The 23,017-nt window shown below is 45.0% G+C and overlaps 1 pseudogene; it reads left to right on the top strand.

The window, feature by feature from the left end:
• Positions 1–10,942: 10,942 nt before the first annotated feature.
• On the top strand, positions 10,943–11,359 carry LOC127191930 (ubiquitin-60S ribosomal protein L40-like; annotated as a pseudogene).
• The last annotated feature ends 11,658 nt before the right edge of the window (positions 11,360–23,017 follow it).

Here is a 23,017-nt window from a genome sequence, read left to right as displayed (position 1 = left end):
CATCATTGAAGGAACTCAGGACACAAACACAAACAGGCTGGAACCTGGAGGCAGGAGCTGATGCAGAGACTTTGGAGGGATGCTGCTTATTGGCTTTGCATTCCCATGGCTTGCTCAGGGACCACCAGCCCAGGGATGGCACTATCCACAATGGGATGGCCCATCTATCACTAATTAAGAAAATTATAGTTGGATCTTATGGAGACATTTTCTCAATTGAGATTTCTTTCAGATAATTCTAGCTCCTGCCAAGTTGACATAAAACTAGCAAGCACATTTGGCCAATGAAATATTGACATGCATGTGACTAGAGTCTTGCAAAGGGCTTAAGCTCATTTTCTTGAGTGTGTGTCACAATCAAGAAAAGTACCTGTAAGAAGGAAGAAGAAGAAAAAATGGCATAATAGCATCACTCCTGACCCATTGACTCTGATGAGGAGGGTTACCAAGGTGAGCTCTCACCAGATCTATTGAGTCCCATCCAGTTCATACACAATCTCAACCAGGTGGGCCCCAGCTTAACAGATTTTTTTTTTTCACATTTCAATGACATAAAAATCAAGGCACGTGCAAAGGAAATTTTGTTTCAGATTTTGGATCATGATTTTTCCTGGACTAATGATAATCAATACAGATCCTGGGCAGGGGCAGTGTACTATCTTGCCAAGCTATCACATTTAGTAGTTTAGAGTTATTGAATGCATCTTTTAAAAAGATTATTTGTGAGAGTGTCTATCTGCCTGTGTGTGTGTGTGTGTGTGTGTGTGTATGTGTGTGTGAGAGAGAGACAGACAGACAGACACACAAACACACAGACATACAGAGACAGAGAGACAGAGAGAGACAAAGAAAGAGAGATTAAGTATATGTATGTGTGTCACATGCGTTCAGATATTAATGGAGATCAGAAAAGGGCATTAGATCTCCTGGAACTAAAGTTATACAGGTAGTTGTAAACAGTCTGGTGTGGGTACTGGGAACTAAATCCATGCCCATTAGAAAAGTAGCAAGGGTTATTACCACTGAGCCACCCATCCAGCTCCTCATCATAAGCTGAGGAGCACACATTAACATTTATATTGCATGCTATTTATATTTTCAGTTGATTAGGCAGAAATATATGACTTCTACTCATCACGTGATGAAGAGATGGAATTCACACAACAGAGCTAGAGCGAGACGCTCAGTAAACAGAACAAAGATGTGAGTTTATATATGTCCAAATCAAGAGCCCTCAATATATACATTGCTGCTACCCCAAAGTATCATTCCAACATGAAGCTGGCCTGCTGGCACACACCTGTACACCTAGCTACCTGGGAGGATGGAGCAGGACTGCTTCCTGACCAGTCTGGAGTTTCCCTAAGGCAGTCTTTCCTGAAAAGGTTCATATACTTTTTTCCCTAATAACAAAAAAGTGAAAGTATCCTTTAGTTCCAAAAATAAAAAAATCAGCATACCAACTGGAGGGAATAACTCATGCTTATTAAAGCAATAATTATGAAAACTATGACATGGAGGTCAATATTAGAATGTTAACCTTCCAAACTGAAATACATTTTGTAAGTCAATCCAAAGTAAAATTATATGCAAATATATGCATGTGTTTGCCCACATACAGACATGCAAATAGACAAAGGAAACCAGTTTATAAAATGAAATGAATTTCATACAGTTGCAAGGCTGGGAATGTGTCTTCGTCTTTAAAATTGCCATCAGTTATCACACAAACAGTGGCTAAGCTGACACACAGGCAGCTCTGGTGTCACACTTAATCCACTCAAAGGATTTATGCAGGCACCCAACACCTTATCCACATCAGGCTCCAGGCCACCTTGGCATCGTAGAGATCCACTTCCCCAAGCCGGTTAGCAATGGACGTCAAAGAGTGCCATGACCATTACAAGCTCCAACAAAGGGCTGCCGAGGCTTACACTTGGCCTTAGGGATGAAGTTGTACAGAGAAGGCCCCCATTACCCAGGCTACATTTGGCAGCTAGGACAGAGTTTCCCATTACTACAACCTCAAATCAAAGCTGCAGCCAATTCTCGCCTCTTCTTCTAAACTGGATTAGAGAAAAGAGAGGGAGGGGACTTGAATGGGAGACGATTCTTTTCTTCTGCCTTTCCAGGATTCATAGATAACTGTGTCAAGGCATGCCACACACATTACCCCATTTACTCTCAAGAAATATCAATGGCCCGTTTTCTATATGGCAGAGCCAGGCTTTCAGGCAGTTGAGTTATTTGCACTCTTAGGTGAGCTTGGTGGCAATATTGGAACTAATTGTAAAAGTTGGCAGATTCTGTTGCCCCACCCCCATCCCAGCCAATTACATAAATTCCCCACTGTACCTGAAGGTAGACCGTAAACAAACAAACCCACTGATTTGAGCATATTGGGAGTGACGTAAGAAAGAGATTAGTTTGGGGCCATAGTTCCGGAGGCTGGGGAGTTCAGGGATGTGGTGATGCTTGACTTCTAGTGAAGTCTCATGAAAGAACACAGCAGGATAGTTAAGTTCATGCAGAAGAGAGGGAACATGAGGGGAAACCTTGCTTTTAGAATTACCATCCTGGTAACTCATCCAGCCTCAGGACCAAGGACTTTCCTGTGAGAACAGCATTGTCAGTCCATGAAAAGCTCCATCCCATGACCTACACATGCTCTCCTTCTAGCACCACCATAATGGCAACACAATTCTGACATGCCTAGTGACATGTTCTTGCAGTCCCAATTACTTAGAAAGAAGAAGCAGGAGGGCTACTTAAACTCAGGAATTTCAGGCCAGCCTGGGCAGCATAGTGAGAGGCCATCTCACAACCAAACAAATCCAACATGCAGAAACAATTCATATTCAATCCATGAGAGCCCTGTACCCCAGAAAGACCATAGCCAGTTCTTCCTGAAGCCATAGTCACAGCAGCTTTGCTACCTCCCCGCTTCACCTCTATCCCCAACTCCTCTGAGCAGAAAGAATGGATTTCTTTTTTTTTAAATGTACTTCTTTTTATTTTATGTGCATTGTTGTTTTGCCTATATGTATGTCTGTGTGAGGGTGTCAGATCTTAGCGTTATAGGCAGTTGTGAATGGCCATGTGGGTGCTAGGAATTGAATCTGGGTCCTTTGGAAGAACAGTCAGTGCTCTTAAACGCGCCCTAAGAATGGATTTCTTAAAGGCATATCTGGCCATGGAGGTCTTACTTCATGGAAGCATTGGCACAAGGCAGAGGTCTTTGCATGATCCCTTTGCTATCCCACTAGCATCATTCCCACTCCCAACCACTACAGAAGCTTAAAGATGACCCTGTAGCCACCCAGAGCTACTTTCAGATATCCTGCTGCTAAAATTCTTTCCCTGGGAGAAACATAAATGTTTACCCCTTATCCTAAGGTCCCAGCCACAAACCTAGGCATGATTCCACCAAAGTTAACCCAGGGGAACCAATGAGTTTATTAGACTTACAGGGGTTGTGGACAGCAGCATAGATGACCTTAAATTAACCACAGTAGATGCTCTGTACCCAGCAGGGATGATGGCTACCCACGGCTACATGAACAGAATCCCCTCCCCTCATTCTTCTCTGTATAGACCCTCTAGTCCTTACCCCAGTGCTATGTGCAGTTATGCCAGAATTGTGTACAACTGGTTGGAAGGCATTGGCGAATACTCAAGTGGGGTCCCGTGACTCTCCTTCCCCCTTCTATGAGACAGAATAAAGTCATAGGACAAGTTGTAGTGATCTTTTGTCAACAGGCTCAGTGGGACTCCTGAAGACAATGGGAATTTGGATTGGAAGAAAGTCCTTCACAACATCCCCCACCCACAGCTCAGGTTTCAAGACTGTCCATGAAGTGAATGACCTTACTTTTGGTCCACTGGGAAAGCATCTTTTCACTTCTCCAATGATGTGCATTGGCTAGTCCCTGGGGAAAGCCGGATAAAATTCTCTCTATGTGTACTGTAAACTTTGACACCAGGTGCTGTCTCCATTTGGCCACCGTACTTACATTTACATGCCAGTCTCCCCTACTCCACTGTGGTTTCTTTGGAGGGTAAGGACATTTTTCCTTGGAGTTTTGTTTGTATACCTAGCAACTACACTTGTATAATACAGTGTTGGAACTCACTGAACGAGGCTTCTGAATGGAACTCAATTATAATCCTTATCCAAAATGTAAAAAGAAACCTGACCATCAATGAAATGCCCACTAAATGTGCAGTTCTGGGTTAGGCATATGACTGTGTGGTTATTTCTCTTACTTCATTTAATTGCCACAGTAATTATGTAAGTCATGTGTTATGACCCTATTTGCAGACAGTAATGAGGTTCAGGTAGATTTGGTGACTCACCTGTGATTATGGAATCAGCATACTGTACAATCAGAGTTCCTTCCTGTGACTGTATGACTCCAAAGCCAACATCCAGGTCTTCTCTCTGAACCACATTTGTCTCCATGTTACATGAGACTACATATTACTGCATGCCTTGGTTAAGGCAAGACTCTCAGGATTTCATCTAAAATACCACTACATATATTCTGGTCTCTATCCTGCCTTGTTCCAGAAGTATCTACCTTTGTAAGTTGCTATGACAGTGGGGACCCTGCAGTCAGCATCCTGCAATGCCAGTCATGTTCTAGGGATACAATGTGAATTTCTTGGGCTTCTGGGGGGCACAGAACACCAGATAAGGCCAAAGGCTGGCCTTCTTTGAGCAGAGTGAATTTGCCACAGTGGCAGCACCAGTTGGAATAATATATAGCACCAGATTCATACGTGTAACAGCTAGATGATATGACCAAGTCTTCACTCCCAGGAGCTAACATGGGACTTTGTTTAGAAATAGAGTCTTTGTAGAGTTAATCAAGAATCCCAGTGTGGGATCTTCTGGGTTTAGAATGAGCCTTAAACTCAGTGATAGTGTCCTTATCAGAAAATGGAGAAAGGAATTTCAAATACTTACACACTGAAATCAGCAGAGGGATCTCCTTAAGGGGCAAACTGAGTGGAAATGGCACATGGGCACACTGAAAATTCTGGAATTTGGATTTTTTAAACACAGAAATATTATAAGAATATGTTTTCATTTTAATCCCAGGTGTGGGGATATGGGGCTGCTCCAGAGCAGTTGACTTTGACTTGTCTTGTGCACTGATGGGGGCATGATTTTGCCAGCTGCAGATATTGCGATTGTGTGATGTTTGGAATTCTGGGGACTTTTCAGAGGATATATAAATGCTTGAGCCCTAAGAGGTGTGGTGGGGTGGGGTGTTGGGTGGTTGGTTGATTAACTAGTTGATTGGTTGGTTGATTGGTTGGTTGGCTAATTGATGGCTGTTGTTGGTTGCAGTTTCTTAAGTAGTTATGTGCAAAAAAGAAACAAGAAGAAAAAAATAGATATCCTGACCACAAAGATCAAATGTGCCCCAAAACCTCGATGTCGCTAATCAGCAGGAAGTAGTCTAATTATAACATCACCCCCTATCAAACTACTTACTTTATTCAGGGATCTCTTTCCTCTCTATCCTTTCTTTTCTCTTATCTAGTGTTGAGGGTTGAAAGGTGGAAGAAAGGGGATGGAGAAAGATGGAAGAAAGAAGAACCAACACTATTGCAAATGCCAGTTACACACAGTAGTGAATGTATAGCTCTTTTGCTTTGCAAAGGTTGACTCAGCTTTATGTGTAATCAAGTTGAAAACAACTTCCCTATTTCCAGTATTCCTTACAGCAACATGACATTCCCCATGTCGATCTATGTGAGCTTGGGATGCCATGAGTTACCAGATGTTTGGTGACTTGAGACAACAAGAATTTATCCTCTGACATTTCTGAAGAGAACGAGTCTGAAATGGACTCATTGACAGAGCTATACTCCTTGGGGGAGAGGCCCTCCTCATTTCACCCCACTTCTGGTGGCCCCAGGTTTTCCCTGGCTAACAAAAGCATAACAGCAGGCTCTGGTTCTGTCTTCATTTGGTCCCCACCATCACCAAGTTATTTTCTGTCTCAAATTTCTCTTTCTTGTGTCTTATAAGAACACTAGGAAAGCCATGTAGTGATGGTACATGTCTTTAATATCAGCCCTTGGGAGGCAGAGGTAGGCAAATCTCTGTGTTAGAGGCCACCTGGTCTATAGAGTGGGTTCCAGGACTTCTAGAGCTACAAAGAGAAACCCTGTCTCAAAAACATAACAAAGAGGGCACCTCTGATACCCCCTGGCCTGGTTCCAAGAGGCCTAGTCAAGCAGAAAGCCTGAGACAAACTCCAGCCCAGTGAAGGCAGGACGCCCCTTGAAATGACTCCAGCCTGGTGCCACATGGCTGAGGCTGGGGCATAGAACTCCTTAGATGACTCCAGACACCCAGAAGCTCTGGACACCACCAAGATGAGCAAATAAGTGGTGGAGTGATGGATGAGAAGAAAAAGCAGAAGGATGTGGGCACAATGAAGAGAAGCTGGAGACTTGAGGGTAGTGAGGAACAGCCTGATGCGAGTTGCCAACAATGTTACCTAAGGTCATGGTGAGTTCCTGGCTAGTGCTGCTACTGAGAGCCATGTCTGGGTCTGTGGTCCTGCAGCAGCAGGGGTCTATTACCACCAAAGGACAAATGGATGTTCTTGGTCAAGACTGACACCAGGGTCAATATTGATGTTTGAGGCCTATACAGAGTTGGTCCCACAACTTACTGGCTGTAGCACACAGGAGTTTGGGCCCTGCCCATCACCTGGCCAGCATAGTAGAGCTGACCTTGATGGCAAAGTCACAAATGAGCTACCTTCAAGGTATGAAAGTGGGAGAGCTGCCCCTGCCCCTTGCCAGCTACAGCATTGGGTGAGCTAGCCAGGGCCATGCTGGAGAGCTCACCCTGGTGGTGTGGGTGCTGGAGAGCTGGAAGGTTGACCAACTCGGCTACCATCCTAGCCCAGATCCAGGACTTTGAGTTGGCCCACCCCAACATCTACCTCATCTATGAACTGCTGAAATGTCTGAAAGGACAGGTCCTGCAGATTCAAAGCTGCACATCTCATGACACAGAGCAATAACAGGATATCTGAGAGGAGTACGGTGAGGATCCAGTATTGATGGTGTAGCAGGAACGAGAGGCCTCTAACCAGACCAATGAACCATTGCAATGAACATTTGCAAGTAAAGATGTGTGAATAAAGGGTAGACTGTGTGACACATTGTGACACACGACAGTTTCCATGACAAAATTTTTGGCCGCTGTTGTTTGCAGGGGGGGAGGGTTTTTGCAAGGGCAAAGGGTGGATATGGAGAGACAGGGAGATGAGTGAGATTGGGGTGCACGTTTTAAAACCACAAGGAATCAATTAAAAAAGTCAAAGGAAAAACACCACTAATCATTGACTTTAGGGCATCCTACATCCAAATGATCCCATAACCAAGATCCGTAACTTGATTAAATCTGCAAAGACTCCATTTCCAAACAGATTCTCTTGGACTCAAGGCTTGGATATATCCTCTACACGATGCTCCACACTGTAATGTCCTTTGTTCTTTGTTTTTCAAAAACTAAAAGATCTTCAACAATGCAAGAAGGAATGACTTTCCTCTCGTGTCTTACAATATGCTGGGTCTTGTAATTGGATTGCACTGCCTTGGCAAGACCAGGAACCCAACCACCAGTGAAGTATGAAATGAAAAGTCCCTGTCCATTCCACAAGGAAGAAAAAAAAAATCGCTGATGCAGCCTCCGGTGTGGCCACAGATGCCTATGGGCCAAAGAATTAAGCACAGCTGAGAGAGAACGCAAAGCTAGCCGTGTGGGTGAAGATTCATTTTCCTCTCTACTGTCTCTGGCCCACCACTAGTGAGCAGAGAGATCGTAAATCAGACATTCATGTGCAGGTCACAGCCCTGTCTCTCTTTGCTCCGTGTCTTTCAGCATGTTTAACAGCACAAAGCAACTCCTCTCATTCTTAAAGTGGAGGGAAAAAAAAAAAAATAACAGCAGAGCATGTCTCCTTGATCTCCTAGCTGTTAGGAGGAGAAAATTGTGTATGTTTAAGCATTTTGCAAGTATGCACGGCTTTTACAAAATCTTCTTTTTGATATTATGTATTTGGGATTTGGGTGTTTGTTTGTTTGTTTGTTCGTTTCCTGACAGGGCTCTGCTAGGTAATTCAGACTAGCCTCAGGCTGGTGCTTCTCCTGCCTCAACCTCCTGAGTGCTGAGATTAGAAGTGCAAGCCACCCCTGTCTCATTCTGGGATCCTTGCAGTCTCTCAGAATGACAACTGTCCACATAATAGAAGATAACGCAGATGAAGCTGGACTTCCGATGGTAACTTTTTCCTCAAGCTGCCATAAAGAAGCCACTGGACACCAGTGACGGAGAAAAACTTTGGGAGGATCAGCCAGATTCCTACCATCTTATTCCCCAAACCTGCTCTAAGGCTTGAGTCTTCCCATGAGAAGTCCAGTCCTCTGTGCAAAGTATGATCCAAAAAAACAAAAAAAAAAAGCTTGAAAGGGGGCACTGGAGAGATGGATCGGTGAGGCCCTCACCTTCCAAGCATGGGGGACCTGAGTTTAGATCCTCTGAGCCTACATAAAAAGGCAGGCATAGGAGGTGAGATGGGAGGTGGGAACAGGAGGCTCTCTAGAAGCTTCCAAGCCAGTTAGCTTCATCTCTATGGCAGAATTCCAGAGCAATGTCAGACTGTCACAAACACAATGTAGAAGGTATCTGCAGCAACAATGCCCCGTGTTCTCTGCCTTCCACACACATGAGCCTACATGATCACACATACCCATCCACATCCACACGCATAGCCTGAATATATACTTTCGCATATTCATACACATACAAATATGCTTGATGACTCATCGAAAACTTATGAGTGCCTCCTGTATGATTATTCCCTGTGATATTATATGATTGACATGTTCTCCCCGGAGCCTACCTCCTTCCTCTTTTATTGTCTTCACATTCAATCTTCTTATTCACTTTGCATCCACGCTGCTGATCAGCCATTCCGGCTGGGCCTTATGCTTGCTCGGGTCCTGTGTTTTCACAGGAAGCAGGGCCTCTGATGTGACAGTATGGTGACCTGCCAAAGGGAAACCCCCTGAGCTGTCTCAGGCCCAGGGCAGTTTCTGTGAGTAGAAGAGAGTAACTCAGACAGAGTAACTAGAGTTAGAATGAGTGGGGGAGGGGAGACTCTTAAAGATCGAAAATGTTAGAAAGTGGAGTGATAAAAATCAACCTTTTAGATATTTTTAAGCACTCCATAAGTTAGATTGCAGTAATTCTTATCTATTTGTTTGAGTTAATGATAGAATATGTTGCCCTTTGCTCCATTTTAACAGTAGTGTGAGCTTCTGGTCACTGAAAGCTGAATTAGCCTGGTGGGACTAAACTCCTAGTGTGTTGCTACTGTTGAGTCTGATTAGCTGCCTTGTCATCCTGTAAGGTGAAAATGGATCCCAGGTCTCATCTGAAGCTTGTGGCATAAGAGGAAGTCAGACAGGAGCTGAGGAAAGGACCTGGGTCTAACCTGAGTGTTAGAGAGAAGGGTGCAGGCATCATCTTTCAGTAAAAGGGGACCAGGTCATTGTAATGCCTGGGCCCCAGGAAGCAAATGTGTTAGGTAGAGAGAGCAAGAGCCTAGCAAGTAGCTCAGCATCTCTGCTGGCTTTTCAGCAATCCTCTAGCACAGGGAGAATAAGGCTCTTTGCCCCATAAGGACCTTCTGTGAGAAAGAACAGCTGGGAAAGCAAATGCTTGGCATTCTGGGGCCTTACAAAAGAGATCCTGGGAAGACAGAGAGGACTTAGAATTAGATAGAAGGAGGAAGAGATGAGGGAGGGAGTAGTGGAAAGCAAGCGGGGAGGGATGGATTTCTCAGAACATATCCTCAGAACAGGAGGTGGCAAAAAACAACTCAATTCCTGACCAACGGGACTTAATTCACAAAGCTATCTGAAGCCCACACAAGTAACGAAGTATGTCAGCCCCATGGTGGGCCTTCTGCCTCAGGGAAGTGGTGGTGGTTTGCCCGGGCCCAGGTGCCTTTAAAACCTGGAATAGTCCTGATGAACAGCAAGAGTGCAAACAGCAGGAATACAGATTGGCAGGTTTGACAGCCTAAAATTTAGTAGTCCATCACATTAAAACACTACAGTATAAAATAAAAGGCAAATTCAGAGGAGAATTTGGTTCACAAAGCTATCTTTAATAACTTCACCTATTCTTATGAAACACTGGAGACCAGCTAATAATACAACAAATTTTTAATTTATTTTTTTTGAAATTAAAACATAATTGCATTATTTTTCCTATTCCTTTTCCTCCTCCAACCCTTCTCATCTCTCTCTCTCTCTCTCTCTCTCTCTCTCTCTCTCTCTCTCTCTCTCTCTCTCTCTCTCTCAAACTCATGGCCCCTTTTTCTTAAATTATTTTTACATATATATGTGAAATACATACATGTTTGCATTCCTAAATATAGCCTATCAGCCTGTTTACGGTTTCAGGCTGACCACTTGCTACTGGATAACTAATTGGTGTGTTCTTCCCTGAGGAAGCCTGTTCCTCTTGCTTTCAGCATTCCTTAGCTACCTGTAGTTCTTTGTGTAGGTTTGAGGCCTCGTGGGATACCCTTCCCCCCAATGTTAGCATAGATCTTGGTGTTCAAACTTCCTGTTCCTCTGGCTCTGACAATCTTCCCACCTCCTCTTCCCTCACTGGGTTCCTGAGCCTTAGGTACAAGAGTCACATTGGGCTGGGCACTACAGGGTCACCTGTGCTCCATATTTTGATTGGTTGCAGATTTTTTTTTTCTATTTTTGTTATGTTTTCTGAATGTCTCAGGGAAATTGAGAACCATAGATTTTTTAAAAGGGTGGATATAAAGAGACTGGTAAATTTCCACAAATGCTCCACCATCAAGGCAACTGAGCACACGCCAACATGCAGATCTTGGTGAAGACCCTGACAGGCAAGACCGTCACTCTTGAGGGCGTGCCCAGTGACACCATGGAGAATGTCAAGGCCAAGATCCAAGACAAGGAAGGTGTCCCACCCGACCAGCAGAGGCTAGTATTAGCTGGCAAGCAGCTGGAGGATGGCCGCAACCTGTCTGATTACCTTGTACCTGGCGCTATGCCTGGGTGGTGGCATCATTTAGCCGTCCCTTCGTCAGCTGGCCCAGAAGTACAACTGTAACAAGATCATCTGCTGCCAATGCTACCCACATCTGCACCACCTTGGACTTTCCCATCACCCCCACCCCTGTGCAGTCAACTGCTGCAAGAAGAAGGAGGCCACACCAACAACCTGCGCCCTAAGAGAAGAAGATCAAATAAAGCTGAGAGCATACCTGGCTGAGACCCCAGGACCAAATAAAGTCCCCTTCCATTGCCTGGAGCAGTTTAAAAAATTCCACAGATGCCTAAATAACAGAAAAAAGCAGACTATGACATTTTGAACACATGTGCTGATTTTGCCTGTATGGTTATAAAAATATGCATTACATATGGAGCAGATGTGCAACTTGGTCTTCATGTGGGTCCCTCAACAACTGGATCCTGGCCTTCTCTGACCCTGATACCTGCCTTTGGATCCCATTCCCCTAATTGGGCTGCCTTGTCTGGCCTCAGTGGGAGAGGATGTGCCTAGTCCTGCAGTGACTTAATGTGCCAGGGTGGGTTGGTGCCCATAGGGGACCTCCCCTTTCTCTAAGGAAAAGGAGAGGAGAGAATGGGGGAGAGGCATGTGTATGAGAGGGAGGACTAGGAGAAGATGGGGGTGAAATTAGCATGTAAAGTGAATAAATAAATTAATGGAAAAAATACCATGCATTGAAACATCTAGGATGAAAAACTGCCATCCGTTATCCCCTTAAGTAAAGGCAGGGGTAATACTTTTACACACCAGCAAGCAATGCTAGTGATGAAACCTATCTGGACCTGCTTTGTCTTGCCTTCAGCCAGGGACAGGAATAAGTTTGTGTACACAGGGAGAGTTGTGGGGTTTGGGGGGGTGGCTGTTGTTTTTCATTCTGAAACCCAATAATAGATGCAGCTGCTAAAGCTCTGAACTGGAAATCCCCAAATAGCACAGGCTCTCCCCAGCTGTTTTTTCTCTCTCTCTCTCTCTCTCTCTCTCTCTCTCTCTCTCTCTCTCTCTCTCTCTCTCTCTCTCTCTCTTCTAGGTACTCATACCTAGAAAGTTCCCTGCAATTTTCTGAAGAGACTCAGACCTATCCTGGGCAGTCCCCAGCCTCATGAGGCCAAAGCACAAAGCAGGCATTCCACAAATGTTACTTAAAGAATACCAAAAGCATAAACAAATTGTATACATCACCAGGCTCCTGTGTACCCTCAATCAGTGCCACATAGACGCCAGAGTCTATTCCAAAGACCAAGAAAGAGAAAACACTCTATTCAACTTTGCCTTTCTGGAAACTAAACTAAAGGTGTGTCTGCCTGACTCTTGCACAATATGTTCTGTCTAGCACAGGCGACCCCCCAAAAAAGAGCATATTCTTTCTGGGTCAACAGCAGCATCATACAGTGGAAAAGTAGAGGATGGGAAGTGAGCATATGTGCACCAGCTTGTGAGGACTGCCAAAACAAGAGGCCATCAATCCTGACAGTCTCTGAGTGCAGCATAAGCAAGGTGGTGGGGACAAACTACGTGCATGAAGGGGATGGACCAAAAAGAACCACAGAGGCACAGCTCCCTATGGATCTGTTTAGAAATGTGAGTAAGCATACTTCGCTTGCTGAAGAGGGTCATATGCTGTGCAGAAAGCGCTGCTTATAAACAGTTCTTCCACTGATGCTGGGCCCTACATGAGCAGGATAGTTACAAACATTCTTAAATAAGACATGCAGAGCAGCCTTACGTCTTGCTATCAAGAGTCTGTTAGAATCTACAGAATCTTACATGCATCCCAACTCCCACCCTGACCCATCAAATGAGGGTGATGCATGTGGGGACTCCTGCTATTCTGGGTTCCTATGGACATCAGTTAGCATGTTGCTATAGAACCCAAAACTATCCTCTATTCTTGTTAAGAACCAAGAAAGCCAGCTTACTGTCTACTGTGCAAGGGCGATGTAGACCATGGATCCCATGAAGGTAAAGCACTAGATACAGAGGGCTCCAGAGACTGCATAATGATCGGAGCCCCGTTGCCTGAAATTACATCACCAAGAGCTCAGATATACCAAACCTGGAAGGTCACTGCCTGTGAGGCACTAGCCTCCCAATATCCTCCAGTGTAGCTTCTTGCAAACACTACAGTAAGGATCAATCTAGTCCATGAAACTCAGGTTTGTGAGACGTGCAGTTTTATTTATTTATTTATTTATTTATTTTTACTACAGCTCAGCACATATTCTGTTTGAAACCTCATTTAGCTTGAAGGCAGAAAAATGTAATTTTAGTCAATTTGGGGTAAACTTAACATGTCAGGTTCCAATGCCATTTCCAGTTTCTCCCACTGCTGCTTACTCCCAGGAGCAGGTCCCACCCAGGTAGTCCGGGGAGCTTTGTGCAGCATCCCAGCCCAAGTCCTGGATGAAAGGAAGACCCTCATTCCTTTGGCCCCCATTTCTAAGTGGAGAAGCCTTTACCGAGCTAGTGTGATATACCAGCTCCCTTCCTGAAGCCAGATTCATTTATCTAAGAGAAGGATTCAGCCCTGCAAGGTCCAGCCTATCGCACTTTGGAATCTCTACAGAAAGCACCTGCTGTCTGTCCCCTCCTCAGAAAAGACGATAGCTAGCCTGTTCCCTCTGTGATATTTTCATCATGGAGCCTGAGTGTGTAATACTAGGAGACCCCTTGTTTCTGCTGTCCTCAGCTAAAGCTTTGCATCACTCCTCTCTGTCAATAAAATGGTCTAATATATGACTGATGGACTTCTTTGATGCTATGAGAAGTTAAGTAGCAAGCAGATTACATCATCGATGAGTCCTCTCGATCCTTCTAAGTGATGTCTCATAAGTTACAGGCAGTTGTGAGCTGCTTGGCATGGGTGCTGGAAAGCAAACCCATGTTTTCTGTAAGAACAGTATATGCCCTTAACCACAGAGCCATCTTTCCAGCCTCCAAATCTACTCTTTTTATAGGGTTATTAATCACTAGATTGGGGACATTATTAACTAAGCATTATTCATTTAAATTTGACTGCAAAGATCCAGTTCCTAGAACCAGGCAAAAGGGGTTAAGACTTCCATGTGTCTCTCTAGGAAATATAAGTCAGCTCAAACCCTGCCTTGAAAATAGATGATAGATTAGATAGATAGATAGATGGATAGATAGATAGATATAGATAGATAGGTAGATAGGTAGACAGACAGACAGAAAGAAAGAAAGACAGAAAGACATGCCATGCATTTAGAACAGCCTCACACCCCTGTAAAGGCTTTGGAGGCTCAAGTGGTGAAAAGCCAGAGAGGCATATCTTGATTCAATTCAAAGTCACAAATATCCCCCACATGGTGTTACTGGGCATGAGATTCATTCTGACTACAAATTACTCAGATCCTATTTAAAGGCCTATTTCAGTGGATGTGTCTCATGTCTCTAAGACATTTTAAAATACAGAAATCAACGTGAGCCACATAAATTTTCATCATAGTTGTACCAGCATTTTCAGCAGTTGTAAACAGAAGCCCTGTTTTGACAAATATAAAAACTGCATGGCCATTAGAGTTACTTGATATTTCAACGTGGATAAACTATGCTGAGAAGTGGTGAAGAAATACAGAGAAGTCCAATTTATGATTGTTCTGCCCCTCACTGTTCTGTTTTACAATGGAGCAGAATTAACCAGATAATACACATCTTCATCAATGGAGGAACATCTGTAAACTCTTGACTCTGTCAGTAAGAGCATCTCTACTGTGTGCTTTGAGAATTCTAATCCGTCCCACCAGGGGGCGTGTGCTCTCTTCCTATCCAGTGATGAGCAGAGCACTCTGTTGGGCATATAGCATCCCCTTAGTCACAAAGAATGAATTCTGGGAGAATGAGTCCTGGCCAGGCATGTTTGGTGGCCAGTGATATGGGGGACAAGAGATGAATGGAAGAGGTTCTGACAGGGAAAAACGGAGAGTGCAAAAGGCCTCAGGAGAGATGGCAGCAACATGAGATTTCACCGAGGGTTGAGGAGGCCTTGGGCAGAGTGTGTGTGTGTATAAGAGAGATTGCAGAAAACATCAGACATGTCAAAGACACTATCCATGCTTGGATCTCCTGCTGACCCATGGGATTAGTCAAATCTTCCAACAAAGGTCAACCTCAGTGTTGCCCTGTGTAGTGAGGGCCAGACAACTGAGAAGTAACATAGGGCTTGAGAGAGAGATTTCCGTATGAAGATGCTGTCACCCAGGGCTAATCTCCTCCACACCCTTTTCCTTCTTTGCAAACTAACCTCTTAATAGTAATCAATATCTTCACTTCTAGGATGGAGGAGCCAGGCTGAATCCAGTTAAGAAAGAATCTCAGCTCTCTGTTGCTTATTCTCTAACCTTTTTCCTCAGAGAGCTCTGAGGTATTCTTGTCCCTAAGCCAGACTTGACTACCAAACATCATTGACCTTGGGGATCTCCATCTGTGAACATTTATGTGACTAGTGGGGTTCGTGAGATCCTGGTGATAAGGACCACTGGGGAGTGATGCAGCAGCTGCTCTGTCTCTGAGCAGCATCCAGAGTGTACTTAGCTTCGGAGGAGGATGTGGATGCTGAGTCCAACCCAGCTCTATCCAGAAGATGACAGATTGCTGCTCCACTTTCTCCACCCCAGCCAAGTAGATGATGCAGGTTCCATCACAGAGGGAGAAGAAAGATGTTCCCTTAGGAGGTTCATTACAAATACAGTTCTGGGTGAATGAAGGAGTTAAGCCTGCTGTTAACCTTTAGAAGCAGGGGGAAAAATAGGCAAGAAATATGGTTGAGGTCTCCAGTTAGCAGGTTTTTTTAAAGTCTGTCAGATTTAATTAAATCATCAAAAGTGCCTTTTAAAGGGCTCTGTGTGGCTGTCCTGCATGGCCGAAGGAACTCGATCCAAGAGGCAGGCAGGACTTTGGGGGCATGCCAATTTCTGTCCTTTCCCAGGCAGAAAACACAAGTCAGCCCAATAGCACTCATCATTATGTGGCCCCAGAAGGCCATCAACTGCAGAGCTGGCCACAGGTTCTGAGGCTCAGCAGGGTGCGGGGGGTTGTGCCAAAAATCCAATACCCACATTTTTCTCCCATGAACTGGCCTAGACTTTGCCTGCATTGCTATCTCTGCATTGTGTTAACAAGTTCCTAAGCTCTAGCCTCTCTTTCATTTTTATTCCCCCACAGCACCAGGAGAGAGAGAGAGAGAGAGGAAAAAAAAAAACAACAATAGGATAGGCTCAAATTCCATTCTCCCATTCAAGGAGCACCTATTTAATGAGACGTCTCTATTGTCAAAAACTAAACTCTCATACACTTACTGTTATGTTTCTTGTATGCATGTCTATTATTTCACAATAATACATATAAAACCATCCTAACAAATACTTATTTATGAGCTGGGCACTGTTATAAGCACTTGATGTATCTCCAAAATACAAAACAAGTTTAAAAAAATTAAAAGTGAAGCCATGTGCCTCTCTCTACTATGCTACTCATTAGACATTCTTAGAAGCCCGCTTCTCAGCACATGGCTGGATCTATGGGTTCCACTGTGGTTGGGAGGGGCCATGGGACTCATACCAGCTATTTTACAGGATTATCCTCCAAGCTACTCTGCTATCCATAAACCTTCACCCATTTCTCTCCAAGAAAACCTAACAAACTCATTGGTTCTCCAGGGTGAACTTTGGTAGAATCATACCTTGATTTATTGTTGGGAGAGAGTTGATATTTTCATCTCTCCCAAAGAAGAAGCACTGGCCAATGAGTTTTGCATGGAAGTGATACCAATTATCACAGGCTTGGATATTTCATGGCTGATACAGGCCCTCCAGTGAGCTCCCCTGTCCTAGCCATGTGCCATGAGCACAAGATCAACTACGTTTGTTTTTTATTGTAAGCACTATTGTTTAAGCTATTGGTTGTTACAGCCTATTCTAATCTCCCTTATTACATCAATATATTCATAGGCCAGCTCCAAAAGGCTCTTAGTTCTGTGCTACCAGAATGATGTCTCAGTCATCAACAGCCCGCGTATACAATGAGATTATACTGCCAGTGATGTAGCCATGTTAGCTGGTGTAGGGGCACTCCCTGATGTCTTCGCAGTGACGAGATCATACAACAATGCATTTTCAAGACATGGCCCCTCACTGAGCAGTAGGTGGCTGTATCTTTATGCTAGAATTAAGCATGGATCTGATTTTATATAGTTTTCATAATGTTTTTGTATTGTGTGTTATATTTACCATATCCCCATCTCCTCTCTGCCCAGAAATTTAAGCAAATAAACACGCAAAAGAAACATACTGATGGACACTTTGAGCTAACCATCATCATTAGGAACCATGTTCAAATTAACTCTTCCCATTTAAGCCTCTGTTCGGCCAGTTCTCCTGCTTTTCTCTGTTCTCCAATACAGTGCTTGAACAGTTCCTCCCCACCCACACCTTACAGTGCTCCTCTCACATTCAGAACCAGAGGAACAAAGAGAATGTCCCGGCATCCATCTGGCCAAATGAGAGAGGGAATCTGTCTATATGACTGTTGTTAATAATTAGTTAGAGAGGAATTGGGAAAGGCAATAGTGATGCTTGGGATCTCTTAGCTATCTGCACGAACAAGTAGCCACACAGTTATAGCACTAGAGAGGCCACTCCATGACTACTGCATTTGAGCTTAAAGCAGAACTATGCTCTGGAAAAGCTACTGTAGAGAATGAGCCCATGGGGGGGGGCAGTTCTTATTTGGGGAGGCTGTATCAGTGTATCGTTTATGCTTCATCATTCAACTACAGAAGCTCAACTAAGATGGCTTAACCAAATAAAGAGTTATTGCCCTCTGCCCCCAACGAGGTTCCCAAAAGAGAGACTGCAGCCCATGGTTTCATCACTGTCACAGGCTCCATCACATCCTTCACCTCACGGCCAGAAGATCATGGCGGCTCTATCTTATGCTCCCATCAGTATTCCTAGCTAGAAAAAAAGCAAGAAGCATAGTCAACAGCTGTGCCAGGAAAGCAGGCTTTCTCAGATACCCACTGGTACTGGCTGCAACTACCAAGCATTGTAGTTAAGAGCCCTGACACTAGAAACTGATTTGGTTCATACTCCCCTCCCCCACTGAATATTGTATTCATGAACTCACTTGCTAACCTCTCTGTGTCTTGTTTTTATGATTAGTAAAATAGGAATCGTTCACACTTTGTGGAAACACCATGAGAACTAGTTTGCAAAGTATTTGGAGCTAATCCTTGTCCATAGCAAATGAATACAAGTGTTTGCAAGATAAATATTAAACGAAACCTTTTGTAAAAGATCTGCAAAGGTGGATGTTTCAGCTGGATAAATTACCACATAGAAAAAAACAGGAGTTATGATAATAAATAGGAAAACGGGCAGCACAGCCTAAGCAGAAGCAAGTCCGAGACAAGACATACCTGCCTGGGGCCAAATGGCCAGATGGAGAGCAATCCTGAGACAATCACCAATCTAGCACCACAGGGTCCAGGTGAGGAGTGAGCCTGCAATGACCACCAGTACCATGGGACCTGGACAGGAAGCTAGCCTGAGGTGAGCACTAGTCAGGCACTGATAGGGCATGCCTGAGACCACCCTTGTCTAGTGCTGCATCGCACAGGCTGGGCATAGCACTCCTGAGACCACTCCTGAGACAAAGCAAGACACTCAGAGATGGCCAGTACCACTAAGAGGAGCAAACAATGGTGGAGAAATGGACAAGAAAGAGAAACAGAAGAATGTGGGCACAAGGAAGAAAGGGAGACCTGGAGATGTGACAATAGTGAGGAACAGCCTGATGTGAGTAGGCAGTGATGTCACCAGGGATCATGATGGCTTCCTGGCCCACACTGACACTGACAGCCCTGTTTGAGTCCATGATCTTATAGCAGCAGGGGTCTGTTGCCATCAAAGGCCAAGTGGATATATCTGGTCTGGAATGCTGCCCGGGACCAAGTTGATGTCTGAGGGCTGTGTAGGACTGGCCCCACCTTCGCCTGGGCATCTTTGGAGAGATGTCCCTGAGGGTGCTTGAGCAGGAGAGCTGAGCCTGTCCCTCACTAGTTGCAGCACTTAAGAGAGAGGACCCTGAACTCCATCTGGGCAGCACACTAATGCCTGACTCTGGTGACCCTGGGAGTGAGTCTACCCAAGGTCAGGAGTGTGAGAGGGCTATCGCTGAAAGTTGTCTGTGCAGCAGTGGCATCTGGACATCTCTCCTTTGTCCCTTGCCACCTGTGGCAGACAGGAAAACTGGCCCTGTGGTCATGTGAGTAGGAGAACTGGCCACTCTTATGCCCATGACGGGGTGTGCAGGGCTCACCCCAATAGTGTAGGTGAGAGAGAGCTGGAGGGCTGATGAGCTCAGATACCTCTGAGGCCCAGATCCAGGAGGTTGAGTGGCCCACCACAACATCTACCCCCATCTATGAGCTGCTGGAATACATCAAGGGCTGGTCTTACAGATGCAAAACTACAGGAACTCCATGAGACAGGGCAACAACAGAATACCCAAGACAACTCCCTGTGAGGTTCCAGTATTGACAGTGCAGTAGAAGCCAGAGGCCTCAAACCAGACTAATGACTCATTACATTGAACACTTGCAGGTGGAGAAGTGTGAACAAAAGGGTGTACTGTGGAACACACTGTGACACACTGCAGTTTCCATAATAAGATTCTTCCTCTTTGGGGGGTAAAGTTGCAAGGATGGAGAGCAGGTACAAGGGGACAGGGAGATGAGTGGGATTGGGGTACATGATGTGAAATTTACCAAGAACAAAAAATAAAATTTTTTTAAGCAGGAAAGAAAGAAAGATACTAGTTAGATGTACAGTTCAGTCTGCCAAGTAACATGGGTTTACCCAGAGTTTGAGCAGGGTGGGTAGGATAACAAAAGAGGAAGAAGCCAGAGGGCTATCTAGAAAAAAAAAAATCCTTAGAGTTTTCATTACTTAAAACCAGGGCCCGGGGGTGGGGGACTGTGGAGACTGAAGCTCCAACCAAGGACCCTGCATGGACTGGACCTAGGCCTCCTACACAGATGTAACCAATGAGCAGCCCAGTCCTCATATCGGTCCCCTAGTAAGGGGAAGGAGGGCTGACTTTGACATGGACTCTGTTGCCTGCTTTTCGATCACTTCCCCCTTGTGGGGCTACCTTGCCAGGCCACAGGAGAAGAAGATGCACTCAGTCCAGATGGGACTTGATATGCTGTGGTAGGTGAGTAGGGGGCTCCCCTTCTCTGAGGAGTAGAGAAGGGAGGGTAGGGGAAACAGGGAGGGAGGTGAGATCAGGAGGAGAGGTGGGAGGGGCTACAAGAGGCATATAAAGTGAATAATTAATAAAATAAAGATGAAGAAAAAGAAATAAAGACTATTTTACAGAATCTTGGTCTGAATGGGACCAATCAGTTACAGGAGGAGAAAAAAATACAACACAACAGATAATAAGAACTCCCACATGGCAAATACTCGCCAAGTATTTTATGTACTACCTTACTTAATGTTCATCTGAACCTTGGCAGCATGGCATGATTTCTCCCATTTCACAGATAATAAAACTGAGGCTTGGTGCTCAATAACTTGCCAAAGGGCTCCAGTGCACCACGAGTTATAGCACAACCACTGGACATGAGGCTGAAACAAGCTGTGTCCTGGCAAAGCAACTATAGGGAGTGAGGCTAGGTGAAAACCCTCACTAAAGGGGTTAGGCTCATTATTCAACTACAGAAACTCAAACTCAGATGGCTTAACCAAGTATGGGGCTATCATTCTGGTAACAAGGATTCCAGAAAGAGAGGCAGCAGCCCATGGTGCCATCACTGCCACAGGTCTTGGCCTTAGCTCCTTCTCCTCCTCCTCCTCTTCCTCCTATTCTCCCAGGTTTCTTTCAACTGTGCTAGCAAAGGACCCTCTTGACCACAGAGTGAACATCCACAGATATTTGAGGTTCTCTATGTAACACCGCACTTGTCCTCACAAACAGATGCTTAGGTGCTAGGACTGCTGGCATGTTGGAGGACGGTGCAGAACTGGGCAGGGCTTGGATGAGAAACATCATTGACAAGAAGTCAGCCAGGAGAGCCAAGTCTGGTTGGGAAGCCTAGTGAAGGAGCATATGCCCTGCAGCATGTTGACCAGCTCAAGTCCTGGGCTGGATCTGTACCAGGGAGGCAAGCGGTACTGGGAGAAGAGTCACAGCTGCTGAATTCAAAGCAAGAGCCCAGGTATTGTGTGACATTGAACCAGGACTTTGGCAGGGGTCCCAGGAAACGTCAGAGGAGTTATAAGCAAGGGTCAGGGTCTTGGGTTAAAGGTGGCTCCACCCAACTGGGAACTAGAGAGCAAAAACGCAGCCTGACTTCCTTTCTTAGGTGAAATTCAAAATATGGTTATGCACTGGGAGCCTGGAACTCCCCATACTGACTTGTTTGCTGCTGAAGAGTGGGGGCTGTGACAGCTAGGGCACTTAAGCAGCAATCGCAATTTCTCAATTTCTAAGAAAGCCATTCAGTATCTTAGCAGCTATCTGGACATGTGCTCCTGGGTAAATGTCAGCCTGAAAATACACACACACACACACACACACACACACACACACACACACACACACACACACACACGCTGTTCAGGAAGGATACTTTGAGAGTCACCCGGGAAGATGAGAGCTCCGGGGCTCTTGAGTTTCCTCTTGCTCCCAGGTAAGCAGAGGGTGGCTCTGAAGCAGCCACAAGGCACCTGGGGACAGAGGCCCAGGCTGATTCATCTACGTCATGTTCTATCTTCCAGGCTGCTTGTCCATGAGTGCACATGAGCATGTGTGTGCACATGTGTGGGTCCACATGTGTATGTACACTGGTGTGTACATGGGTTGAGACCAGAGAGCGATGCCAAATGTGTTTTTGAAATACCCTCTACTTTATTTGATAAGGCAGGGTTTCATTGATTCCCCCACCTCACCGTCTGAGCTTGTTTTACATACTGGAAAACAAGCCCAGAGATCTTCCTATCTCTACCTTTCCAGAACTTGGGATTCTGAGCTCTCACTGCCATGCACAATTTTTTTATGTGGGTGCTAAATATCTGAATTAAGGTCCTATGATTGCAAGGCAAGCCCTTTGCCAAGCCATCTCACTTGCTCTATTTCTTTCCATTTTCCAACTCATAAAGAAGAGAGGCAGAGTTGTCTGGATTTGTTTGTGTGCTTACTTTTTTGCTTGTCATTTTCCTTTTAGCTTCTATTTCCAGATATTTTGGGGAACCAGGAAATTGTTTGGGGACTTAGAGGCAGTCACAGGTGAGCACTAGAGCCCCCACCTGCCTGGAACAGGTCGCTTAGAACTCACACAATTATTCTCTGCTAATTGCTCCATTCCTTTAAGCACTGGGGCTTTTATAAAAAAAAAAAAAAACCAAATTCCATTTCTACCACATCACCGTCATCTCCACTTCCCACAAGCCACTTTCTCACAACAACAGTTTCGAAATTGATCTTATAAATGATTCTGCACTTTAGTCAGCTTCTGCACTTTAAAGAACATGTTTCTTGTTCAGTTAGACTAAAATAATGTCCCCGCTGACCATGCTACAGACCTGAGGCGTCTACAGCCTCCTTTGGGGCTCTCTCACTTGCCAGCTTCCTCCTCCGTGCTTCAGGGCATTTCTAATGCGACCCATGTGGCCATGTCCTTCCTTCTGGAGACTAACCTGCAATGGCTCTACAGAGGGGTCGAAATCTAACTGTGGTCTCCCCTTTAAGCTTTCTCTCATTCTCCCTGTTGCCTTTTCACTCTAGACCTTGGAACTCCAGTGCAGTTGTAGTAGGATATCCCAACTTTGACCCACT

This window comes from Acomys russatus, chromosome 7 (assembly GCF_903995435.1).
Source record: "Acomys russatus chromosome 7, mAcoRus1.1, whole genome shotgun sequence".
Taxonomy (NCBI): domain Eukaryota; kingdom Metazoa; phylum Chordata; class Mammalia; order Rodentia; family Muridae; genus Acomys; species Acomys russatus.
Note: the sequence above shows the minus strand (reverse complement) of the source record. Positions and strands in the feature narration are given on the sequence as shown.